The sequence below is a fragment of the Rhinolophus sinicus genome, chromosome 6 (genome assembly GCF_057876585.1).
Source record: "Rhinolophus sinicus isolate RSI-liver-muscle chromosome 6, RSI-T2T, whole genome shotgun sequence".
NCBI lineage: Eukaryota > Metazoa > Chordata > Mammalia > Chiroptera > Rhinolophidae > Rhinolophus > Rhinolophus sinicus.
In genome coordinates this window covers 58389420-58413179 of record NC_142506.1, presented here as the reverse complement: position 1 = coordinate 58413179, position 23760 = coordinate 58389420, and the positions used below count along the sequence as shown (strand labels likewise).

The window sequence follows — 23760 nt, the reverse complement described above, 5'->3', positions numbered from 1 at the left end:
CCAGGCAGCTTCATGAGGAAGATGTTACTTGAAGCGGATCTTGAAGGATGGTGAAGAGTTTGACCAGGTGAGACTGGGGCAAAAGACGAGGATGTAGGATAACGCAGGGCAATTTTGGCTGGAGCAGGACTCAAACAGGGCTCTCGAGGTAGGTAAATCTGAGGAGGTAGCTTGGTTGCAGATTTCAGGGCATGTGGAACTCTGGGCCAAAACGTTAGGAAGCTCTTGCAGTGTCCAAGTGTGAAATAATAAAGGTCTGAATTAAGTAGTAGGGAAAATCAAAAAGATGTTCATTAATTTTCAATGAACTGATTTAGAAAAAAATTCAGCAAAGTTGTTGATTGCAACGTAATGGGTGAGGGAGTGGCGGTATCAAAGAGGACTGAGTTTTGAGCCTGGGTGACCATGCCCAAAAATCTTCCATTTTTTTTGTTCACAGTCATATTTCTAAGAACAGTAATCTATAGTCATTGTCTTCCCTTTCATCTCAAATCACTGCCCCATCTGCTGGCATCTGCCCCCTCTATCTCACTTAACTCTTATCCAAGCCACCAATGACGTCCAGTCTGCCAAATCTAATGGGAACCGTTCAGTTTTCAAGCATTGATCTCATTACTGTGTTTGCACTTGGTGAAACTCTCTGTCCCACCGGTTTTTATGATTCTTTTTTCAGCATGAAAAACATTTAAAAAAGAACAGAAAATCTGCGTAAGAATCAGAGCTCCTTTGCATGATAACAGATCCAAGCACAGTGCATAATACACAGGATGTAAACTGTCTTTTGTCTAATGCATTACTGCAAAGCAGTCTTTACTCTTTTGTTTCTTTGTATGAAAAATGGAGGCTGGTAAGTGCAATCCTGATTTTTGCAGATATGACACTGTCTAATTAATGAATTGCCCTAAAGAGACATCAGAATGTATGAGGTGCTAAAAAATATTGTGCAAGTAGAGATTAAATTTGACCGAGTGATTTATTAGACAAGTCTTACTAGTGATGTCATTGGCTCAAGGGAGTGGAATTGGATTGGTTTATAAGATCGCTTGAATTTTGAGCGATTGAGTTGTGGATATTTATTGTTGTTATAACTGCAGGAACCCAGTGTAACTTTTAGGTTTCCAGACTTTGGAATGTGACATTTATTAGCACTGCAGTTCCATCAAAAGTGATTGAGGGTATTAAACTACTGTGGTTAAAGGAGCGAAAGTAAATAGATGTTACCCTCCACTGGTTTTATTGAGCTTCACTTTTGTATACAAATTTGAGCTCATGTTTATTAATTCCCTTCGTGATTGCTATATCACAAGTTCTCATTTTGCAAGTTAGAACACAATTTTTTCCACTCTAGCCACATGAAACTCCACGTGGAACTTGAAGCCCAGCTGTAGTTGTTCTGTTTCTGTTGTCACCAAAAGCAGTAAAGGTTCGGTAGTCAGGTTAGGGTTGGAGATCTGAGCGTTGCCTGAAGTGGCAGGAAATCAATCAATCAATCAATCAATCAATCAATCAATCAATCTCAATCTCACTCTCTCTACCTCTCTCCTTCTCTCCCTGTCTCCCTCTCCCCCTCACACCCCTCCCAGAACACCTAAACAAAAAGGAACATGCTGGTCAGAGGAGATAAACTTGTGTCTGCTTGCTCTAATAAATAAGCAACCCCAGGAGCCACTGAGCACCGGGAAAACCAACCAAGGAGACAATTTGTGGAACTGTTTGAAAAATATGTTTCCTCTTACAAATAATTTGACTTCAGTTTTCAGCCTGGGTTTTGGACCCTTGTTTTTGGTATATAAGGGTTTCTTTTCATTTATCTCAAAGGGGTATTATAACCTCCTCAGGATAAAATGTATTTACAAATCCCCTGATTTTTCAAATAAATATAAGCCTCATAGAAGGTTTGTTGTTTGTTTATTTGTTTGTTTTTCTTCCTGGTATATATGAAATGCAATCAGATAAAATGCACCAAATTTTGGCACATGGGCAGAGGCTAGAGGATGGACAAAACCTCTGTTTGCAGGCAGCTGGGAATTGAAACATGGCAGTGCAATATGAAATTCGTTCTGTTGAGTCACAGCACTTTTTCAGTTTTTTCTTTCATTTCAGCTGATTAGTCACTGTTTTAGTACGCCTGTGGTTCCCAGCCATGTTGTTGTTTTAACATGTTAAAATACTATGGTTTTCAACACCTCCCAATCTTAGCATATAATCATATTGATCTTACAGGATTGTTACAGGATTTGTCAAAATACATGTTAAATTCATAACATAGTACATAGGAGATGCTCGATTTTTTTTCTAGATTTAGTGAGATATAATTGACAAATATATGTACATGTGAGGTGTACGCATGATGTCTTAATATATGTATGCAGTGTAATTACCAATCAAGCTAATTAAAATTTCCGTCACCTCACATAGTTACCGTATATATGCATATACATATATATATGTATATATATGAGAGAAATTAAGATCTACTCGCTTAGCAAATTTCAAGTACACAATATGATATTATTAACTATACTCACCATGCTGCGTATTAGATTTCCAGAATTTGTTCATTCTGCATCACTGAAACTTTAACCAAAATCAATAAAGATAAGTTTGATCAACATTTCTTCATTTCCTCCACCCCCCAAGTCCTTTGTAACCACCATTCTATTCTGCTTCTATGAGTTTGGCTATTTCAGATTCCACCTAAAAGTGAGATCATGCAGTATTTGCCTTTCTGTCTCTGGCTTTTTTCACATAGCATAATGTCCTCCAGGTTTATCCATGTTGTCACAAATGGCAGGATATGTTTTTTTTTTTTAAAGATTTTTTTTTTTTTTTTTTATTGGGGAAGGGGAACAGGACTTTATTGGGGAACAATGGTCAAATTGTTGTCCTTTCAATCTTAGTTGTGGAGGGTTCTGTTCAGCTTCAAGTTGTTGTTCTTTCAGTCTTAGTTGCGGAGGGCGCAGCTCAGCTCCAGGTCCAGTTGCCGTTGCTAGTTGCAGGGGGCACAGCCCACCATCCCTTGCGGGAGTCGAACCGGCAACCTTGTGGTTGAGAGGACGCACTCCAACCAACTGAGCCATCCGGGAGCTCAGCGGCAGCTCAGCTCAAGGTGCCGTGTTCAATTTTAGTTGCAGGGGGCGCTGCCCACCATCCCTTGCGGGACTCGAGGAATTGAACTGGCAACCTTGTGGTTGAGAGCCCATGCTCCAACCAACAACTGAGCCATCCGGGAGGCAGCTCAGCTCAAGGTGCCGTGTTCAATCTTAGTTGCAGGGGGCAGAGCCCACCATCCCTTGCGGGACTCGAGGAATTGAACTGGCAACCTTGTGGTTGAGAGCCCACTGGCCCATGTGGGAATCGAACCGGCAGCCTTCGGAGTTAGGAGCATGGAGCTCTAACCGCCTGAGCCACCGGGCCGGCCCAGGATATGTTTTTTAAGGTTGAATAATATTCCATTGTCTATCTATCTATCTATCTATCTATCTATCTATCTATCTATCTATCTATCTATCTATCTATCTATCTATCTATCTACCTATCTATCTATCTACCTACCTACCTACCTACCTACCTACCTACCTACCTACCTACCTACCTACCTACCTATCCATCCATCCATCCATCCATCCATCCATCCATCCATCCATCCATCCATCCATCTATGTATCTATCTGTCTATAATCTATCTACCTGTCTTTCTAGCTTACATTTTCTTTTTTATCAATGAACACTGAAGTTGTTTTTATATCTTGACTATAGTGATTGAAGCTGCAGTGAACATAGGGTACAGATATCTCTTCGACACCCTGTTTTTATTTCCTTTGACTATACACCCAGAAATGTGATTGCTAGATCATATGGTAGTCCTAGTTTAAAAATTTTCTTTATTCATCCATCAGTAGAAACTTAGGTTGTTTCCATGTCTTGGCTATTGTAAATGATACTGCCGTGAACACGAGGGTGCAAATATCTTTTCGAGTTAGTCATTTTGTTTCCTTCATATAAATATTCAGAAGTGAATAGTTCTATTTTTAATTTTTTGAGGAAACTCCATACTGTTTTTCATAATGGCTATGCCCATTTATATTCCCATCAGTAGTGCACAAGCGTTCCTTTTTCTCCACATCCTCACCAACCCTTAACTTTTATCTTTTTGATGGTAGAGATGATAGTTCATTGTGATTTTTATTTGCATTTTCTTGGTGATCAGTAACATTGAGCACTTTCCCATGTACTTGTTGGCCATTCATATGTCTTCTTTTGAAAAATGTTTGTTCAGGTCCTCTGCCCACTTTTTAAATTGGTTTATTTAGTTTCTTGCTATTGAGTTGTTTGAGTCCCTCATATGTTTTGGATATTAACCTCCTATCAGATACATGGTTTGAAAAGATTTTCTCCCATTCTGTTGTCTCTTCACTCTGTTGATTGTTTCCTTTGCTATATAGAAGCTTTTCAGTTTGATGCAGTCCCATTTGTCTATTTTTGCTTTTCTTGCCTGTGCTTTTGAGGTCATGACCAAAAAATCCTTGCCTAGACCGATGCCAAGAAGTTTCTTCTTATGTTTTCTTTCTAGTAGTTTTACAGTTTCAGGTTTTACATGTAAGTCTTCAATCCATCTGATTTGATTTTTGTGTAGGGTGTGAAATAAGGGTCCAGTTTCATTCTTCTGCCTGTGGAGATCCAGTTTTACTAGCACCATTTATTGGAGACTCTCCGTTTTCCCATTGTGTGTTCTTGGCAAGGAGGAACATAGTTTATGATAGTTTTTGTCCCATTATTTCATGATTTCTCAAATAAAATCTTGAATATATAGACTTTTAGGAGAGGAAGTAGTTTCTAAGACATCACTATTTTAAAAAATTAGAACTCACTAGTGTGCTAGAGGTCATGAGCCACATGGACTGAAATGATGAATTCTTCTGCTGCGAATCCATTTGACTAGGGCTGAGTGCTCTAATGGAAAGTCAGAACAATTCAGTAATTACTCTGGGATTCAGCGAACACTCCATAAATGCTTATTAAAAGCATGACAGAGCCAATTGGGATCGGCAATACGGTTTATCATTTGATTGTGTATGAGATCAGAGAAAGCTAAGATTCTATGACTTAGTTTTTATTCAAGTAATATATTGCCTAGTGACTGGAGCTGATTGAGTGGAATAGAAAAAAACAACTGGCTGTCTTATGTTAGTTATACAGCAAATATCCAGTCTTTTTCTGTGTTATTAACAAGGGTTGCTTTATGGTTGAACACGGTCATGGAGCCATTTGTAATTTTAAAAGTGCTTTCTCAATCCTGGTCTTACTCATTCCTTACAGTGACTCTGTAAATTAGAGACTGCATCATCTTGGCTTTAGAGTAAGAGTCAAGCAGTACTAGGGAGAAATTTTAGCTCCAATAATTATCGGTTATGGGACCTGGCACAGATTACTTAAAATTCCCGAACTTTAGTTTTTTCATATACAGATTAAAACACTAATATTTACCACGTCTGAGCACTAGAGACATTTGGTTATGATCCATACTTAGCATTCTATTGGGCACAATGCAGGTGGTCAATTTATTAGGAGCAATTGTTGTTGTTACCGTTCTTGACATAAATTGGAGAGGGCTCAGCGATCCCAAGTTTCTAGACACCGAGGCCAAAGAGTTGAAGTGACTTAACTGTATCTGAAGGGCACACAGCTCCACCACGTATTTCAGGGGGCACCAGCTGAAGAATGAGGAAGCTGGGCCCAGGCCATCTGACTGGCCACCTCACTGGCCACCTGGTCTGTGTCGTGGTTGACTTATTTTGTGTATAATGTCTCGTTGTGAGGCTAAAACTTTAAGAGATCTTAGACTTCTTATTTAACTTATTTTTCTGCCCAGAAATATTTCGAGTCACTTGATCTGATCACTTAGGATTGTCTTATACTTTCAGAGGGAACATAAAAATTTCTAGTAACAGATTATTAGATAATGATTGATAATGCCTGGTTTCTAATAAGTGTATTAAACTCGAGCCTGCTGTACAAGTCTGACGGCCAAAACTTTGTTACACTGCAGGAAACTGGTTAGTTATTGCCCTGGGATTAACCATCCAATCATCTGGACACCGAGAAACTATCACGTGGCAGCCATTTATTTGGTTTTGCAAAAAAAAGTTTATGTTACTCTAACATTCTCTGAGATCAAATTTTAGGACTCTTAAGAACCTAGAAAAGGTGATAAATATTTGTGGTTCTTGACTGATTCCCCATGAGGAGAAAGCTTTTTACAATCACAGCTATATAGGGCGAGAAGTGGTGTTATTTTTTCCATCATATAAGCCATTGGTTTGGATTCACAAACATTTTATGCTTGTATTCCTGGATCCTTAAATTCAAAAGGAGCGTGGTTTTGTCCACCCATTTAGATGAAAAATTAAGAAATTAGAATCTAATAGTTCTTGACTATTTCCTCAGAGAACTCAAATTTTTACTTTAGAGCAGCTTGTCTTGAAAATTCAGTAAATGGTATAGTCTTTCTCTGATGTTTGCCTTTTTTCCTAACGGATCTACCTACGATTAATGACAATGAAAACCAGATTCAGTTTATTAATTAATTCATTTGTTCATATAACAAATATTTTTTAAGTGCCTACTATGGAGTGGTGTGCTGGTAAGCCTACTCTTTGGAACAAACAGTCTGGATTTGCAGCATTTGGTGATTTCTCTGTATTACCTTCCCTAGTGGCTAATTTCAAACTGTCAATGTCATGTCACTGATCACAGAGTTGGAAAGAGGTGAGCAGAATTGGCTCTGCCAAGATGGTCTGGGCCAGGTTCAGTCCACTCCTAACACCATCTGACCCTATGTGACACATACCTTGGAGATAGGGTTTCCAGGTGGGAATTCCCGCCCGTTCTCAGGAATATTTTTCGCTTTTCCATTCCTGAATCCCGAGTTATAAACTGTTTTCTGTTCTCCATGATAAATCGTTTCCACAAAGTGATGGCCGATACTACCAATCACCTGGGTTCAAGGAGCCAATTTTCCCGATTTTCCGACCAACTTTTCTTGGGATTCGGGAATGGAAATAAAAATAAATTCCTGAAAACGGGCAGGAATTCCCGGCTGGAAACCCTACTTGGAGATATATATATAATGTTACTACCAGATGATAGTAAAAACGTTCAGCTAAATATCAGAAAAAGCTAACACTGACTTATTTTTTCATTCAGGTGATAAATTGGAGTTCTAATCAACTAGAGTAGTGAAGAAAAACAAACTTGGATTTTTAAAATATTCATTCTATACACTGTCTCCATTTCCATGATCAACACAGATTACTCTGTGATTGAAACTTGATTAGTAGAAATGTAATTAGGTTATAATTTTTGACCATGTAATTGAATATTTGAAACTAAGAGGGAAATGAAATTATAAATTTTTGTCCCTTAGACACAAACCATTGACCAGTATATATCTGTGCTGCCAGTGCGTTTAGAACTGGTATCGTGGTGAAATGAGTGTCATTTCATTATTATAGGTACATTCTTTACATCAGTTGGTCAGAGTGGTCTACTAATGTTAAAGGTTTGGGATTCAGTGCGCTGTGTTCTGTTGCATGGCTACAGCTAGCATCTAGAGGCAGGCCATTCATCTTGTAATGTTACAAGGGAAATGGATAATGGGGAATCGATGGATTAGTATAATCCATGCTCACTCCTGGAAAATAAATTCAAGGGTAAGCCCTATGGATGGTGGGTCAACAGAGGGGTGTGTGTGTGTGTGTGTGTGTGTGTGTGTGTGTGTGTATTTTTTATATACATACCTCTATATATCTATATCTATTTATATATATGTATATAAGTAGATATAGATATATAGAGATATACAGAGATATAGATAAAGCTCTATATGTGAGATATAGATCTAGCTCTGTATCTCTGTATATCTATAGCTATATATTTATAATAGAAGGAAAACGTGAAAAAACACTCGTGTCTAAAGTTGTGATATACATATATCCCTTATATCTCTATATATCTATATCCATATATCTGTATCTTTATATCTATATCTATATATCTATATACATTCTTTATGTTTTAGGCATTTAAACCAATTGTTGAACTCATATATAGATTTTGTTCCTTGAATTTTTTTTTCAGTGAACATCATGTCGAAAGTGTTTCCTCGTGTAATAAAAACTCTTTGCTATACTTTCAATAGGTATATATATATAATAGTTCATCATTTTCCTGAACATTCCACAACTTTAGACACTTGAGTATTTTTTCACATTTTCCTTCTATTATAAACACTGCTTCAGGAGATGTCCCCACCTACAAGTGTTTGGTCATAGGGGTAATTATTAGGGAGATTCCTGAAGTCAAGGGCATGACCAGTGGAAGAACTTGACAAACATAAAGTCAAATTGCTTTGCAGTGGGATGGTCCCAGTACACCTTTGAATAGTGTAGAATCTTAATGCGCTACCTCACAGCAACTTTTCTACATCAAGAGTTACAATTTTTAAAACTACTCATTTGACAGGCGAAAAGTAGTCTATCATTTTAATTTGCCTTGAGAGTACTAGTGAGGTTGAACCTTTTGTTAATTCTTCATCTGCATTTCCTTTTCTATGAATTATCTCCTCATATGTTTTGCCTATCTATTGAATTTTTAGAGTTTGATATTGGTTTCATTGAGTTCTATATCTATGAGAATATATAACTTAGTCTCTCATACTCGATGCAAATATTTCACCCAGCGTACTCTTTTTGTAAATTGGTTAACAGGTTTTTGTGACATGTGGAAATTAAAATTATTAAAGTTATATTTATTTAAATTTATTAGAGTTATCTTTAATTATCTTTTCCCTTTGTAATTTCTTCCATTGAATTTAAGCTTAGCAATTTCTTCACCATTCAGATTGAATAAATATTTACCTATATTTTCTTTTGATTTCTTTACTTTAATTTTTTTAGTACTTAAGTCTTTATTCTGTTTGATCTTTAGTTCAACATAGAAATATAATTTAAGGATTTACATATAACCATTTATCCTAACATCAATTGTAGAATACTGCTCCCATTCTCCATTAATTTGTGAGGTCCCAGTTTTCATATATTTAATATTTACTTATAGTAAGGCCGGTTTCTGAAACATCAATTTTATATTCCATCTTTCTGCCTAATCTTGCATCAGTATCATTCTTATTTATTATAAAAATAATATTTTAATAACATTTAATGCTATTTCCCCAATTATTACCCCCATTTTAAAATTAGCTGGTCTAACTTGTTTATTTTTCCAAATTACTTGAAAATAGATTAAAAAACACATTAGAAAAAACTTTCTGTGGGCATTTTGTCAGTGGGTTAAGCTTGCTTATTAATTTGGGGAGAACTATCACAGTAACATCAGTTGAAGATAAACGACAGCAAAATTATCTTACAAGTCAAAAAAAAAAAAGGAAAACCAAAAGTTGAGGTGTAGAAGGGCCACAGAGTACCATGGAAAGTCACTGACAAACTGAACTTGCATCAAGTCTCTTATTTCCATTTATCAGTGGTAAAGTCTAGACGAAGTCCCTAAGATTTTTGAATTTATTCCCTCATCTGTAAAATGGGATTGACACCTTCCCTGCTGACCTTGTCGAGTTGTTATGAGGATCAAGGAAGAGTAGGACTATTGATGCCTTTTAGAACATTGAAAACGTGTGTATTTTTGAAAGATTGTTTTGATCCCGTTAAAAATCAATCGTCTCCTCCACGCCACGACCAGAATCTGAAACCTAGGACGGATTTTCATTTCCTTCAACTGGAAAATCTACAAACGAGGTTCACTATCTACCTAGTCCTTTTAAAAAAGAAATTGTTCAATGTATTTTTTAATTTTATTTTCCTTTCCCCACTCCAGATATAGGTCATTTACAGAGACCAAAACTTTTTAATACTGAAAAGAATGCCTTCGTATTTTATAAGCAGGAGGTCTGTCAAGCAAATTGCTCCTGGCAGGACAGCAGATCATATATCTTGAGCTTATCTACCTCCTTTGGGCGGAGGCCAGCCCTGATCACCCTCTGATATGCACAGAGCTCTCACAGACCCTCGCTGTGCTGTCTGGGCTGGGACCGCATTGCCAGAGGCATTTGAAGAGGGCTCTCTCTCCCCAGCCTGTGGTTTAGGAAGCTCAGCCTTTTCCCCTAGAGTGATGAGTTTCTGCTGTCATTTTTAAACTACCTACTACTGTTTATTTGGAATCTAAACATCTGGGAAGCTTTAAAAGACCAAATTTGTTGAGGGCATAGTCTGCACTCTAATTTTATGTGCATGAGACACATGACAAGTAAACATGTTGATAGCAGGATTTATTAAAATGTAACTTCTGCAATAGAATCTGGGGCTGGAAAGATTTAGTTCAATCTTCTATGGCACCGTGTATGATGGAGTTTTAGGTCTGGAAGAGACAGAATGGTCGCTAGCTTAATCCTTTCATTTTGCAAAGAAGGAGCCCAATTCAGAGACATGGTGACTTTTCTATGTGACATGGCCAGTAGCAGGGAGCAGAAAAGAATCTTGCTTCCTGGATCCTCACCACACTACTCTGATACTACACCATTCTGAATACATCAATGCAATGCAAAGAGTTAAAGATTGTGTTTGACAGTCTGGGAAGAAAAAAGTTATATACAGCCAGCAACAGAGAATCCTAAAAACAGCTGGCTCGCAAAGTCTTCAAACTCAGTCCTTTAAATGTCTGAAAGAAGTAGAAACATTGGGGAAACCATATTTGTACCTCGAAGAGTCTTAGATATCTTCTTTCTCACTTATTGGAAAATATTTAATACATATAAATGCTTTTACTTAGGCTGATAGTGGAAAATACTGGATCTGACCATAACCCAGTTTTCAGAAATATGAATGTCCAGATTTGAACATGTCCTCAGCCATTCTGATCAGTTCTGCAGACTGGTTATTATTATAACTGGGGTCTAAGATCTGCATGCCCCATCCCTTTGGCTCCTTTCTGGATTCTTCTTAATCTGCCCCCATCTGATTTAACAACGGCAATTTCTACTTGTCCCTAACGGGAAGTACGCTTTTACAGGACTCAATTCCAACTTTTTAAAGTCTTCTGAGCTTTGCTAATTTTGGTTTCCAAGTCTTTTTATTCATGCTGTTCCTTGCCTTGGACTATCCAGCGTCTCCTCACCGATAGCTTTTTAGTCAGCTATGGTCTTTCCTGGTTCTCACCTTCTAGGGCCCTCACCTCCATTTCACATGGATTCTTACACCTTCTGGCCTTGACCCTCCCAACGAAGTTTGAACTTTGAAAGAATAGGAAATGCAAAATTTTCTTCCTGAGTAGCCCGAAGACCACTAGGTTATTACAAGGGGCAGAAGCGAATGGAAAAGGAAAAATACAGTTGAGTGTGGGGAAAGGAGAGGATCAAGTTGACAGGCTGCTTCTATTTCCTGTCACAGACCTTGTTTCAGTCAAGTCTGACACAGCTCTCTCTATATTGATTCTTGAATTCTCATTACCACAAGTGAAATGACAGCCCCAAGGGTGTTCTCATTTCCCAAATTTCTCTGGCTTTATTTCACGGTCTCTTTCCTCTGAATGACCTTGTTTCTTCTCCTTGAGTCATGGCAACAATTATTTGCTTTTCATATATATGCTTTTCCCCTCAAATAGTTTCAGGTATTTACTTTCAAGATCTACAAGGACTATTGTAAGAAAAACAAATTAGGAAGGCAGGCTGTGACTTGAGTAAAAGTTTGCCAGAGGCAAACTAGAAATGCCTCTTTTCTAAGCTTATAATTCCCAATGACATATCTTTATCATAACCAGTCATCTTGTATTATCATGATCTGTGTCTGTGTTTCTTTCTTCCATTAATCTGTGAGCTCAGCTTTATTTATTTTTACGTGCCAAGCAACTAACAGTGTCTGTTATACAGTAGGCCCACAGTGAATGTATGTAGGACATTAAAGAAATCTTAGATTTCTTAAAAAACAACAACAAAAAAACAGTTTTGTAATAAGTGAGAAAGTATCCCCTTTTTTTCTTCCTTTTTTTTTTTTATAACAGACAAAATGATGGTCTGGACAGTTCAGGTAACAAAATGGCGTCCTCTTTCTCCACCTCACAACCTTGCAGTTTCCTCTGAATATTGCCTCAACTGTTATGTTTCTTTTGTCTATATTATTGTGAGCATCTGTCCTTTCTATTTAAAGTTGTGTGTAACCATTTTCTTCTATGGAAAAAAAAAAAAAAAAAAGGCTGATGCTTGCAGCAATGGTTTTGCTGAAACTGGTGAAATGGGTTGGTTTTGTTGACAAATAATCTCGGTCTGAATTTCTGACATTTTTCAGCCCTCTGCTGGATTGCACAAGATTGTGTAACTTTACGTGGAAATAAATGAGTTTATTAGCAATGAGTTGTGTGTTTGTGGCTGTGTCCGTGTATGATAATAAACATCTTTTGTGGGTACTTACAGCAATAATGACACCGCTCTTTTTCAGTTCACTCTTTACCATAAAATATGCCATTATTCATTTCAGTGGGAGCATCTGACCTCAAAGAATGTTATGAGAGTAGCTTGTTGAAACAGAGTAACGGACAATAGGCTCTGAGTAATCCTCTACTGGCAAGACCTTGTGATAACTGAGCAGCTTGCTGCTTCCATGTTGGTGGTCTGTGATATTTCCATTTTAAACCATTCACATCTAACACAGCTTTGCCACACTAGACCCAGGAGTTTTCAGGGACTCAAAACAGTATATTGTTCTCTGGAGTCAGCCCTAGACACTTGAGGGGTGAGCCAGTGCCTCCAGGGTGTGCTTTCTGAGAAGACTCAGCTGCACTGACATCCCTGCCTTTACAGAGTACACAATCTAACATAACGGGACAAAGCACTGAAGGTGCTCAGATGGTAGGAGCCCAGAACCAAGCACGTAACCAAACAGAGCTGAACTCAAAGATGGACAGAATGGTTGGGCTGTGTGTGGGTGGGGAGCAGTTAGGCGAGGTTAGCAAGAAAACCTTTGAGGGACAGAAGCTCTGGACTAGTGAATGGAAGGGCTAGAGAGTATTGTTAACGAAAAGGAGTAGAGAGGATGTTCTAGTTTGCCTGGGGTGGCTCATATGGGAAGTTAAGGAGGAAGGAGCAATAACTTGTGGGAAATGGAAGGGAAATGAAACCATTAGATAAGCAGACCAGCTAAAATTCCCTCAGGGGGAAAAAAAATCATTACACTCTGTCTGAATCACCAAAGAGTTTTGGGTCAGACACTAAAACAGAAGCAGAATCTGGGCTCAGTTCGACAGACATTTATTATTGTGCGTGTGCTGTCAGCAGGGCACTGGATTAGGGGTTGGAAGGCAGTGCTAACTGAGCAAGGAGTGGTCCTGCCCTTAGGGATCTCAGTCAGAGAGAAGCCACACATAGATTATTTCACTAAGCTGTGATAAGTGCTGGGCTAGAGCGGTGCCAGGGTGCTGTGGGAGCATGGAGGGTGGGGAGAAGGTGAGGTGGGAGAGCACAGGTGAGTATTAAAGGAGGCATAAGATTCATTCTCACGTGAGGACATGGAGGAATAGAGAGGGGAAGGAGTCTGGAGTAACTGTGAGTGTTCTGGCTTTGATGACCGCTGCCTCTAACTACCCGAGGGTTTGACAGGCTGATTTGGGGGACCTGTCTGGCATCCATTCTAAAAGAAGACTGGCAGTGAAGTTACTTTATTCTACCTACTGGTCGTTTGATAGTCAGGGGAGTGGAGGCTCCACTCTGGTCCTGGCTCCATCCAGTACTGCAGGCAGATGGTGACAGTGGGGCCTGCCCTAGAAGGTGCTGTGAAGGCCACTCTGGAAATGGAGGTGAAGGGCTGTGGAATGCTGTGTCTCTGGAAGACATCATTCCACAGATGGCTCCCTGTCCATTTGCCCTGCTCGTCTGTTTTACTGAGTGTAGGGAATTGGTGGGGCTTTTTCCCAAGAATCCCTTCTACCAGGAATGCTGACAGAGCAGATACTACAACCAGCAGAAATGACTCAGCATTTCCAAGCAGGCGTGTGGGTTGAACTTTGAGTCAACATTATTCTAACACCTTTTAGTTCACTTAATATTTACAGTGTGTAGTAGGTGGCAGACAGAGGCACAGAGCCTGGAGGAGATTTGGTGCCAGCACAATCCCTTCTTGCAGCTCTCCGAAAGCCACAACGATATTTTCTCTCCTCCTGGCCATTTTTTTTAATGGTTGAAAAATTGAAGCAGATTTAAAAGTTTTCTATTAAAACATGAAAGGAATAATGAGGCCACAGTGGAATCTTCAGGAAAGACAATGGTTATAGTTTTGTGTGTATGAAAGTCAAAAAGAGGCTGAGAAAATGATATCTTCCCCCCACCTCACCCCTCCCGAACAAAAAATAAAAATCAGAAAGTTTATGATAAGCCACCATGGCTCAGAGTTCACAGATGGGGAAGAAATAGAGAAAAGTTCCTGAAAGGGTCCTGGAACTGACATTGTTCTCTGTTGGTGATTGTAAAGAGCAAGTGCTGACTTCCGCCAGCCTTGGTTCTTCCAGAAGAGTCAGAAGGTTTCACGTGGAGTTTTTAATGTTGGAAAACCTAGTCAGGAGAAAAAAATAATAATAAAAGTTCCTTTTCCCTCTTCTTTTAATATCGTTTTCAGTAGCACAATGCATTTAAAGTAAGGCATAGTTTCCTCAGAGCAATGTGGCCTCAGGACATGATTTAGATGGAAAATTTAAGTAAGATTAATGCAATTTATTATCCGACAGGATATCCCTACAAGCCACACTATTTGGCTGAATTTTAGATTCCCAATCTAATATTACAGATGAGATTTCCAGATGGGTGTCTTATTCCTCTATTAGTTTAGTCAGGGTGATATAGAGTTTGTAAAACAGGAGAGGTTAAACTAGTTTTAACACTTGATTAATCATTGAAATTACTTTGTTACTGTTTCAATTCATTGACTTTTGTTTATTAAGTAACTCCCTAAAACCCAAAGCCAACACAAACTAGAGGCACATTTCCAGCTTTGCTAATTTATTTGATGACTTCTTCAAAGAAAAGTTTTTAAAAAGCAGTAAATTTATGGTTCCATTGAAAGACTGCTCAATGCTTACTCCTTGCCGTGAGAGAAAGTACAGTGTAGGTTTATAAGACTAAGGGACACACACACACACACACACACACACACACACACACACACCCCAAACCCATATTCTGATTTCCTAGAATATTTCTGGGCAGATAAATCTTTCAAACAAATTGGACGAATAATTATCAGAGTTTTTGCTACTTGCGTCAAGAAGCAGACGGATAGCTCAGAAACTGTCCGAGGTGACAAACCACACATATATTCTGACATTTTATAAACCTCTGGCAAGTCTATGAAGGGAGGTGAATTCCAGGGCACCTAGTCAGGCTGCTTTGAGTGGAGGGTTGGGCCATAGGGAAAGTGCCATAGCCAATTAAACACGCTCCACAGCCGACTCAGCTCTTCGCATGGAGCGAGGGGGCAGGGAGCTGATTCAGAAAGTAGACAAAACTCCAAACCAGAACTTCTTTTTGGGATATGAAAATTTCCTGAAGTCTGGGTTTGGTAAATTGATTACAATCTCTTTTCAGAGACCTATCAGGAGCAAACTCGTGGGTTGCAGACATAAATTTGAATTCCAGAGTCTCCGACTAACCCAACTCATAAATGAATTCCTAAATGCTGACTGAGCCAGAAGACCCAGCTTTGGAAAACCACTTGGCAGGAATCATTAGTTTCGAAATGAGATGAACTGCTCTATTTAGCCCTCATTCAAAACTTTACAGAAATGCCAGATTTCCATAAACACATGTTTCCTTGAATTTCCAGGGCTTTGATTAACTGGTAGATGAGGCTGTCTCACAAATACAGATTTGTATGCAACATTATGCTTGTACAAAATTGGGAGCTGGAAACCAACACAAAGTATTCCCTTTTCTTTCTAAGATGTTGACTCTTCCCTTGTTTTTCAAAAAGCTTTTTGTTATGGGAAGTTTGGAGAATTAAAAATTAGTCTATGGTTTTAAAACGTGGCTATAGATCATATCACTGTCATGTATGTCACCATCCATTAAGTTTTTCATGACTGATTGACAGCCCACTGCTTTATGGTGTGTCTTTAATGCCCCAAAGGAACAAGAGAATTAAAAAATACACTTGTGTCTCTGCTGAAAAAGTCATAAAGTTGTGGCTTCTACCAAGTAAAGAGATTGCTTGCAAAGAGATATTTTCTTGTTTTAATGTGTTTTCATTTTCCCTCTTATGGCTGGTTTTCTCCATTGATACTGGTACACGAGGCAAAGTACCTAAAACTGATGCAACATAGATCCCCAGAGTTAAAAATTTAGGTGGTTACTTTTTTTTTTTGGCTTCCATGTTCAAGTCAATAAAAACAAAATAAATTTGGAGGGTAAATAGCCTATTTTCTGTATTCTGAAAAGCTGTTTCCTTTCAAGGGAGTTAATTTGGAGCCCGGGACTGACGAGTTATGACATGGATCTCTTGCCTCTGTGGGCTTTTCCCATATTTCTTTCAGTGTCTTGTCATTTATCTGCAGGGTTTTCAACATCAGAGATTATGCAAGAAGAAAGTATTAGTAAAGCAAGTTAGGCTGCTTCAACCAGGTTGAATCTTTAGTTTTTAGTGGAAGGACTAAAAGGTATCTTTGGATCCAAGTCTTGGTTTAAGCTTAATTTACCACAGGGTGAAAACACCCACAGTTACTAACACCTTTGGCTTCAGTTTTAATCTATTTCTGGGTAATGGAAATTCATATGCTTGTCTAAACGAATTGAATCTTCCAGGTGGTTCCCCAAAAGTTCAGCTTCCAGTTATAGAGGGGAGTGGGAAAAGTCATCCTTGGTGTATCCTTAGAGCAAGGTTTGGTTCTGGGCCACAGGATAGCAGGAGCATCCTGAAGTCAGAAAGGGGAGGATCTGGTTCGGGAAGGACTTAGCGACACATCCCTGTAGCATTTTTCTCAAGCAGCAGAGTTTCGTGACTTTCATGTGCGATTTGTCATGATGATGACACCACTTACTCAGTGTTTGACTAAGACTTTGCCCGCAGTACCTGGTAAGTAGCCTGGAGATAGCACTACAGGTGAAGTGCTTTTGCAGATTGATGCCTCTTGTCTTCCATCTCCTGTCCCTCATTTTTCTCTTCCTCATGGTAATTACCATCATCATCATCATCACTTCCTACCCTTAGTGACTAACGTAGAGAAGAACCAAGGCAATGCATAATTTAGCCGATTTAGCTCTTTTCTTCTCTTCCTTCTCCTTCATTTCCTTTCTTTTTTGCTTTCTCTTTCAAGAACCCACACCAACAAGATAAGATTTCAGAAATAGTCCCTATAGAATCCAACACAAACACTTATGTGTGAGGGGCTTGGCTCCGGTGGGATAAGCAGATGCAGAGCTTATTGGCAAGTATTCCTCGGGCCATCTTTATGGGACTTCTGTGATGAGTTCTTGGAGCCTCTTACTCTACAGTGCAAAGAGCCTGAGAAATCCCATCCCTTCATTTGACAGAATGAGTTGCCATAACACTGAGGGTTTTGAGTAAGGACAGAAAACCTATGGGGACACTGGGTGAAAAGGGGATGAGGAGTGAGACTAAGAAGACAGCAGAAGCCACTCAATGATAAGTCGATTTCCATTTCACACTATGGGCAAGATTCATTTGATTACAGGGCCAATAGTCTTTGCCAACAGAGATCTCGGGTTGTGTGTACTAAGTTGCTCTATGCACTTTTTGTGACTTGGTGATTTATCTGTAGAGTCTAGGATGCCCCTAATGTTCCATCCTCTTCTTTTGCTTAGCAGTGCCTTGCCTGTCAGCTGCTTGAGGTTGGTGATCGGCCATCACTACTGCTCCTGGTAACTTCCATTCCTGCACAACAGGTAAATCATAGTCTTCTTCTCTGTCTTCACTCATTCATTGAAAATTCTTTTGTTATTGTTCTGGCAGTTTTTTTGGAAATTTTAGACACTATATTAGGTACCAGGAATACAATGGAATTTGTAATCCACAGAGGAAACTGACTTAAGTCTTCCTAAAGAAATGTGAATTGCAAGTAAGGCAAATTCTGTGAAAGTGAACTAGATGGCATGGCCCTTCACCATGCATTTAGCCTGCACAGGAAGGTGTGGGATGTGACAGTAGAGCTGAGCCTGGGGTCTGAGCAGGAATTAACTAGAAGAAGAGGGGAGCGAAGAAGGTTCTGGTTAGAGAACCAGGCTGTGCAAAAGCATGTGCCGTCTCAGCCAAAACCGTACTGTGGTCTGTGTATGGAGGTGCGGTAGGCGTGGAGAGGCTTTCTCTTTCATCACCTTTGAGTTGAAATTTGTCACCTGAATCTTGGAATCAGTTCGGCCACCTTGGCTCCAAGTTTTATATGGCTTCTTACGTAAATTGCTTCTAAATACAGTATTTGCACATCTATTCTTATATATAGTGGATACTTGATTGATGGACCTAGTCCCTAAATATGCTTTATTCTTTAAAAAAAAAAAAGAAAATTAGTACAGGGATAGGGCAGAAACACAAAAAGCTAGCAACTACATCTTTGTCTTTCTTCTTTTGTGTCCCATGGGAATAAATCTCTTTCCTTCTTTCAGACAGGCAACACATACCACTACCAGCCTCCATGTGTATTGTTTCAAGCTATAGAAACATGGAGTATTCAGTTCAGTTTGCCTTTGGGGCCGCTACCATTTTAACCTAGGGTGGCCTCTTTAAGTGACATATTTCCCCACTACCAAGCCTCCCAGATTCCATCTTCTTTGTTTTAATTCCTTAATTTTTTTTTATGGTTTATTTTGTTATAGCTTCAGTTCCTCTAAAATTCTGGCTCTCCACCCCAGGGCACACCTCATGCGGCCTTGAGTAATATTCCTCTCACTTTGATCTATTGCCCTGGATCCTGTGTCCCTGGAGGCTATTCTGAAAATAATACCCTACCTGGTTCATCTCCAGTGAAACCTGGGCACCCTTCTCTCTGGATGGTGACCCTCAAATCATACTGTTATGAAGACCAGCTGTTTTGTCAAGTATTTTTTAATGAAGTCTTTTTGTTGTTCTGATTTTAAAAATAGCATATACTAGCTTTAGAAAATAGAAAACACAGAAGAAACAGAAATATTAAAAAAGAAAAAAAAATCATCCATATATGCAGAATTGACCAGCACAAATGTTTTAATGTTTTCTCTTCTAGTATATGACTATATATTGTATTGAGTTGTAAGAGTTCTTTGTATAGTCTAGATATCAGTACTTTATTGGATGTAAGACTTAACAAATCTTGTCTGTCAATCTGTGGCTAGTTTTATATTTTAGTAGTTCTTTTGGAAAACAATGTTTTTTTAATTTTGAGGAAGTTCAACTTATATACATTATAAATTCTAAATACCTTACAGATGATTTTTTAAATGCTTATTTTAAAAATATTTGCCAAATCCAAGGTCATGAAGATTTTCTCTTTGTTTTCTTCTGCAAGTTTTATAGTTTGGACTTTTACATCGACTTCTATGACCCATTTTGAGTTAATTTTTATAATGGTGTTATAATAGATTATTAATATGAATTCTGAATTCTCTATTTAATCTATTTATCTGTTGATGCAAATGTGATACTGTCTTGATTACTATAGATTTATACTAAGTCTCAAAATATGGTAATGTAAATATTCCAACTTTGTTCTTTTTGTTTCAAAACTTTTACTTAGTCTCGGTCCTTTAAATCTCCATTTGAATTTTAGAATAAGCTTGTCAATTTGTTTACAATTGCCTGCTGGTATTTTGACTGTGATTATTTTGTATCAGTCATAAATTTAGAAAGAATTTCCATCTTAAAACTGTTTTCTTGTTTGCTAGTATTTATCAGTGAATATTCTTTTATTACCTTGTAGGGTCTATAGTGATATCTGTTTGATTTCTCATATTGGTAGTTGATATTTTCTCACTTTTTTCCTAAATATTTATGAAATTTGTTTATCTCCTCAAAGAACCAACTTTTGATTTAGTTAGTTTTCTATATTATTTTTCTGTTTTCTATTTCATTGATTTCTGCATTATTATTGTTGTTGTTGTTATTTTGTATTTGCTGTTCTTTTTCTTGCCCCTTAAGGTGGATGTTAGGGTCATTGATTTGAGACTTTCTTCTTTTCTAATAGAAGTATTTAAGGCTATGCATTTCTCCTTTAAGTATTATTTTAGCTGGACCCCACAAAATTTTGATATGTCTTCTTTTCATTTTTATTCCATTTAAAATGCTTCCTAATTTTCTATTGATTCCTCATTTGACCCATGTGTTATTTAAAAGTACATTGTTTAGTTTCCAAATATTACAATATTTTGCAAAGATCTTTCTGTTACTCATATTTAATTTAATTCCATGATGGTCAGAGAACATGCTTTGTATGATTTGAATATTTTTAAGTTTATTGAGATTTGTCTTATGGCTTAAAATATGGTTGATCTTGGTAAAAGTTCTGGATGCCCTTGGGAAAAAAAGTTCATTGTGCTGTTGTTGGGTAGTGTTCTATACAGTCAATTAGGTAAATTTGTTTGATAATGTTGTTTGTCTTCCATATCCTTAGTATTTTTGTGTGTACACTTGTTTTATCATTTATTGAGAGAAGTGTTGAACAATCTGATGGCAATGTTTATATTTTCTGTGAAATAAGCCTAAATTCCCAAACATTTGAAAATAGGTCCTCCAGGAGCTACTTTATGAACCAGGCAGGCTGTGCTGACCAGCCCCAGAGACCACAAATTGGGCTACTTCTATAGTGAATCACTAACCTCCAGCGCTCACCTACCCCTCGGAGGAAGGAGGACAGCCATTGCAAAGTGCCCTCCGAGAACCTAATCATTAATGGTTCTGCAAAATGTGTCACACTATTTCTGGCTCAGTTCTGTGCTTTTTGGCCTTGGAGTGGGAGATCAGCAGGGGGCAAGCGGGTGGCAGTTCGGAGTGACTCTCACTGGGAACTGGCCAAGCATATAATTATATCATGAGTCAAGCTCTCTCCAGGGATGTAAGATGACCAGAGGAAAATGAAATAACATTATATCCCACATGAATAGAGACACTGGTGGAGAAAGCTGACTCCTGAGAAAGAATACTCAGACTAAGAAGTTTCCCAGCACTTGTATGTCTCATGAGCTGTCCTTGTGCCCCTTCTCTTAAAAAATAAGGGGATGATATGGGCACAATTTATGTCTTTGCCTTAAACCCGGAGGAGCAAGTGACCAGACAATAATCCGCAGGGATAGATAACTTGGACAACAAACAACAACAAAAAAAGCCATTTAGCTGGAAAACTTCCTGTATCATTTCAGTTCCAACAGAGCACTGTTTATTCAAAAAGACATTAGACTGACAAACGTGGTGGGAGTTAAAAATGTTTTCTCCTCGTGAAACCACTTCCAAAGGTATATTTTTATGGATCCAAGAATAGCAGCCTGTTTGTCTTGCTGGTGTTGGTTGTCCCTCTTGTTTCTTTTTGGTCAACATCCAAAGAATTAGCCTCTTTGCGCAGTGGTGACATAGTAGCTGAAGCCAAATAAGCATGAATGACACTTGCTCCCCTCCAGTGCCTCCGCCTGCTTCCCAGATGATATAATTAGCCAGGGGACTTTTGATCAGTTCACCAAAGAAAAACAGTTATGGGGCAGCCCCAGCATGGGTTATGTGGTTAGAGACATCAAAATAAGAGTGATACCCTTTTAAGATGATTTCCAAAAAGGGTTATTTTAGACAGAAGCTGCAGAAATAAGGAAATGCTCTGAGTGGGAAAGCATAAATAGATTTTGATATTGACTTGCCCTCAGTCATTAGCCGTATTTCTGAAGGTAACAAGCAGTAAGGTGGCATTTGTGGCAGAATTGGGGGGATAAGTAAAAGTGCCTCAAGGAGAGAATGCAGTGGAAGGTGGTGGCTTCTTACAGTCTTGGAGGAGTCAGTCAAGATAAGCATTTAGAGTTCAGTGTCTATTTATTCAATGTTTAGTGTTCAACATACACATTAACGTCATTTACTTTGGGGTAAAGTGTTGAAGTCGAAAGAGAAGTATTTGAAAGAGACTGAGTTTTCATGTGATATTTATCCCTGGGAGGTGGCTATCATTTCAGGGCACTTTTCCTTTCAACAAGAAGTGGGAGGAAACACACCTGTTTATCTCATCCTCAGAAATAAATATAGAGGCAACTTGGCACTAATATTGCCCCCCATGTTAATATCCCTGAAATGATAGTACTAAATCAGTTAGTCAACAATTATTGGCTGCCTGTTTGATATTTATGTAACTACTAAGTAGTTAAGAGGGAAAGTAGAGTGCTGTAGGGATTCAAAAAGAAGGGCCTTGTGACAAAAAGCTGTGAGCAATACAGTGGTCAAGGTACGGTGTACAATTTCTTAATAAAAATACTCTGTGAGAGTGTGAGCAGCTCCCGTGCTCCCTTCCTCACTCCCTGTCCGACGTACACTGAAAACCTCAGTGATGTTATGAGTGTTTAGAATGTGCAGCTAATTGATCTAAATTGGTCGCTAAGTGGGGCATCATGTCCCCATCCCTCTTTCATGGACCATGATGGTTTTACTTTGATTGTAGTAGCCATTAGAGGCTCAGTTCTTTCAATCTAGTGGAAGTTTCTTCGTTTTCAAAGACATCCATTACCATATTTTTCTAAGATGATTTTTTTCTATTACATTTGACATTTGTGAAACTGAGATGCATCTTGAAATTGATTGATATGTATATTTAACCTGGAAGTATCTTCACCCTCCTGCACAGCTGATGACATTGATTTAATGTTGGGTAAGTGAGGTGAAAGGTAAAAGGTAAATAGGTCTGTGAGGTAAAGAACCTTAAAGTGTGTTGTGGACTGAATTGTGCCCCCCCACCCCAATTCACATATTGAAGTCCTAACCCCTAGTACCTCAGAATGTGACTGTATTTGGAGATAAGGTCTTCAAAGAGGTAAAATGAGGCCATGAGTGTTGCCCTAATCCAATATGACTGGTGTCCATATAAGAAGAGCAGATTAGGGTATAGACATACACAGAGGAAAGACCATGTGAAGACACATGGAGAAGATGGTCATCTAGAAGCAAGAAGAGAGGCCTTCAGAAGAAATCAACCCTATTGAAACCTTGATCTTGGACTTCTGCTCGTCAGAACTGTGAGAAAATAAATTTCCGTTGTTGAAGCCATCTGGTCTGTAGCACTTTGTTATGGCAGGCCTGGCAAACTAACACAAGATTTTATCAGTTGAATACTAAAGTGAAAAGAGCCTAATAGGCCATGGGGCCAGTAGGGAGAGACACATAGGCCCAGGAGGAGACAGAAAGGGAATGAAGGAGAAGTTTAGAAATTCGTTATCTAAATGTCAAAAAACGGTCATTTCCCAGATGTCAGACCTCTCTACAAAGAGGAACACCAGCTCCTTCTCTAACTTTATAAAATGGCAGTGGTACCCGAGTAACGATCCTTAGTTCTGTCATTTTGGTTTCTTATCAAATATCGGCGCTCTCAAGAGGCTGCTTTCATTGCTAGAGCTTCATTCTGATTGGTCAGTTTTTTCCTTCCTCTTTCACCTCATTGTGACTTTCTGTATAAAGCCAAAATAACAGGTCAGTTCTGTCAAGTCAGTTGGGAAAATAGATCACTCAGATTGGTTGGTAATATCCAGGCACAATTGTAGATACT

The 23760-nt window shown here is 38.6% G+C and overlaps 1 long non-coding RNA gene across 1 annotated transcript in view; it reads left to right on the top strand.

The window, feature by feature from the left end:
- The window catches only part of LOC141567926 (uncharacterized), a 233282-nt gene that overhangs the window by 16711 nt on the left and 192811 nt on the right, over positions 1–23760 (top strand). The window contains exon 3 of the long non-coding RNA XR_016021636.1: positions 17870–17950. This is a non-coding gene — a long non-coding RNA (uncharacterized LOC141567926). The remainder of the gene's footprint in view (positions 1–17869; positions 17951–23760) is intronic.